Source organism: Desmodus rotundus, chromosome X, assembly GCF_022682495.2.
Source record: "Desmodus rotundus isolate HL8 chromosome X, HLdesRot8A.1, whole genome shotgun sequence".
Lineage (NCBI taxonomy): Eukaryota > Metazoa > Chordata > Mammalia > Chiroptera > Phyllostomidae > Desmodus > Desmodus rotundus.
Window position 1 is genome coordinate 4,288,507 of NC_071400.1, and position 3,786 is coordinate 4,292,292.

Sequence of the window (3,786 nt, forward strand, 5' to 3'; positions counted from 1 at the left end):
TGAAATCTCTTAGTGTAGATTCCAAATTTCTAAGGAAGGACTGTTTCAAGTGATAGATGAAGTGTTTTTATCCCCCCCATCCTTTTTCTCTGTTTCCCATGGCTAGAAATCTGGGTGAAATTCAGTTACAATTTCCTTTTGCCTCATTTGAGATACAAAAAGGATACATTCCTCCCTAATCTATGAATATGAATATAAATATATGTGTATATATATATTCTGCTATAATCTAGCAGAATTTCTAAACAAAGGCTCTTTAAGCAGGGGTTATGCAAATTAATTAATTTATTGAAACCTTACTATGTGCACAGTACTATTCTAAGCATTGGAGATACATCAGTGAATAAAATAGACAAAATTCCTGTCCTCATGGAGCTTCCATTCAAGTGATACAACTTACTCCTCCTTGGTGCATATATGCAGCCTATTTTTCAGGAAATGGCACAGCAGCCTTGACATAACTCACATTATATGGTCATAATCTGGTCACTTCATCCATTTTTGTGAGAAGATGAAATTATTGTGTGATGGTAACAGGGTCTCTCTTTGATGAAGTTTTGTTTTTTTTTAATCTTCCTTAACAAGAAAGAAAAACACATTAGCATGGGAAGATGGTGAGTGCCGTTTTGGACAAAACAAATTGCTTGCCGGGCATCCGGGTGAGGATGTCTAGTGGACAGTTTGCTCTACTGATCTAGATATTGTGAAGGAGGTCTAAGCTAGTAATGTAGATTTGGAAGTGATCCAGGTATAGGTAATAGGGTGTGGGGTGTAGAATGAAATAGTCCATGAGCAGAACCATGGGATAACACAAACATTTAAGAGGTAGGCAGAAGAAGAGGAATCCATTAAAGTTTCATAATTAAAAAAGCAGAAGCAGAAGGAATGGAAAAAGAATGGGTCTGGAAGTCAAGTGACTAGAGAATTTCAAGCATACCAAAGTAACCAACACTATCGTATGTGGCAGTAAGGTCCAATAAGACAGGGGCTTAAAAGTGCCTGTTGCATAGAAGAATTTGTCAGTAATTGGTGTTCTTAACAAAAGAGTTTTCAGTGGAGAGGTGCAAGTGAAATTCCTAATACAATGGTTGAAAGGTAAATGGGAAATGAAGAAATAGAAGCAGTAAATGTAGATAATGCTTTTGAGACCTGTGGGTGATAAGGTAAGGCAACAGGGTAACAGGAAACACTTAAAGAACATGAGAGGACATTCCAGGACAAAAGGAAAGTGTTTTTTAAGGATGGAAGAGTTTTGAGTATGTTTATAGACTGAGGGGAATGAGTCAATAGAGAGGGAGAGGTGTAAGGTATTGAAGACAGAAAGAAAAAGTGATAGAGCAAAATCTCTGACGGGCTGGGTGAGACAAGAATCAGGAGCTCAGATGAAAGATTTAGTTTTACACAGCCTTTTTGAGGCTGAAGGGATTAAAGTATAATATGGTAGCAGATGCAGATTGTAGGTGAGGAAAATGCCCGTTAGCTTCAATTTTTAAAGTAAGGTAGGTGATGAAGTAATCAGTTGGGTAGTGAGTTTGAAGAGTAGGTGGTGAAGTCATTAGTCAGAATGGAGAGTGGATAAGATTTGGAATAACAGCTAAGAACTGGAGAGGAACTGACCAAGAAAAAGTAAAAGGATTGCCAAGTGATGCGATGAGAAACTAAATCTGTGGTGACATCAATTTGCATTAAAGGTCGGAATGATTTTCTTCAGAACTGTGGAAACAGGAAACACTGGGAAAGAACGGCATATGGACACAAAGGTTCCAAGTGTTTGGAATTCCAGGAACTACTCCAATTATCGAGAACCTTTATGTTATAGGTCAGGATGAAATCATCTAAGGAGCTTTCTCAGAAACTTTATCCAAAGTCTATCCCCAATCCTATTTCCTCTCCCTGAAATACCTTTGTCAATTTATGGTGTTTTAGTTATCATGTCTTCTTGCATCCATCAGATTATAAGCTCTTTGGGGCTGGGGTACTGTCTAATATTTGTCCTTGACCCCCAAGCAAGTATTAGTACATTGCCTTATTTTAACCATTAAATATAGGTAGACCTTTTCCATAAGCTTAGGTATGACATTGAGAGCATTTCACAATCTCTTTCCAATCTACTTCTCTGTAGTCAACTTCATTACACTCTTATGCTGCTCAGCCTCTAAATACAAATGTAGTATAAGTCAAACATTCCTACCTCACTGAATATACAATGAACTTTCACATTTTCTGCACCTTTGAACATACTTTTTCTTTTGCATGGAATATTCTTATCCTATCCTGGAATACTCACTCATCTCTCAATACCCAGAGCAGTGCCAAAGTGTTCTATGACTTTGTTATTTATTTAAGAAAGACTTCCTCATGATCTACAAGGTGCCATCTACTACTGTGCCTCCACGGGGCTCTGTTTTTGAAGAACTCGTTGAGTTGTAAAGGTAAATAAAGGTGAGTAAAAAGAAAGAGACCATTGTCCTCTCTTTCACTTCTTAGGGTGTCTTTTGGGAGAATATAGTGGGCTCAAATCCCTTCTTTAAATTTTGGAATGTAGATAAATTTCTCCAGGGTCTAGAAGGGCTCAGTGCCCAGTTTTATCATATTGACCTGTTTCCAAGGTCATGGGGCATATTCTCCTTGGGAATGTAAAGACATATCTACAGAGTTGATGTGGGAGCCCATCTCCAGGTGTAACTGTTTCAGGAAGATTCTAGGTGTATTTGGGGGAGAAAAAGAAGACTTTTATTCTTTTTTTTATTTAGGCAAAGAACTTTATTAACCTTTGTTTCAAACTTTATCCCCAGGCTTCTTAAGCTTAATTAGCTGTGAAGAATGATATGTGTATAAGCAAAAACTGAAGAAAGCTGTTGTGTCCAAGGGCCTTGGGCTTAAAAACATTAGAGATTGAGATTTTATCAGACCCACAAACAAAATTTGAAAAAGCAGTCATAATATAAAATAGCAGCTGCCAATAACTTCTTCAAGTTTATCTTGTTCCGAAGTCTCAAACTAAGTTGACTCAAGTCAGTTTACTTCTTTCTGGGAAACCCCATCAAAATTGCCCACAAGATCTGGAACTTCATCATCATCCTCTCCTCTGGTAGCAAGTGTTGCCTTTCCATCCACAGATTGTTTGGGCAGAGCTTCAGCCCGTCCCCTTCGACTAGTCAGACTGTGTGCACCCAGCTGGTTTAAGATGCTGGGCAGCATTTCCATCAGCCGCTATGTGTCAGCATGGCAGTAATGGGGAAAGCGCTCACTGCCCGAGGGGCCTGAACTTGAGGGGTGTTAAAGCGGGTAACTCTTCCTTGGTTTGTAACATATTTACGTCTTCAATACCAGACATGTTGTTTACCCCTAATGTCTTCAAGGAAAACTGAAGCTTTTTATCATCTGCTGCAGCTACTCTGTGAACCACGTTTTTTCTACCATACGAGCAGTCCCTTTCCCACCAATGCACACTCATGTCTGCAGTTTGGTGAGTTTCTGCCAGTTCGGAATTGTTTCTTTCATCTTGTTGGAGAGGAAGCAGGGCCTTGCAGGGGACTACGCTTGGCGTTCAGAGGGTCTTGGGCAGACCAGATGACAATAAGCGTGCACACGCTCGGGGACTCAGGATGGCAGCTAGAGAGGGGTGGTTTATTCTTTTGGAGAAAGTCAATTAACTAAACAAGTAGCCACCTCGATTCCCAAGTGCACTTTGACTTTGCTTTACTATATAACTTGCGTGGAATTTTATCCTGACTTTGCAGTCTGAGGGCTACCTATATGCATGTACTGTGTTGCGCTTACTCC

At 39.5% G+C, this 3,786-nt stretch overlaps 1 pseudogene; it reads right to left on the reverse strand.

Moving 5' to 3' along the window:
* Window positions 1–3,015: 3,015 nt before the first annotated feature.
* Window positions 3,016–3,504, reverse strand: LOC112300080 (transcription factor BTF3 pseudogene; annotated as a pseudogene).
* Between the last annotated feature and the right edge of the window lie 282 nt (window positions 3,505–3,786).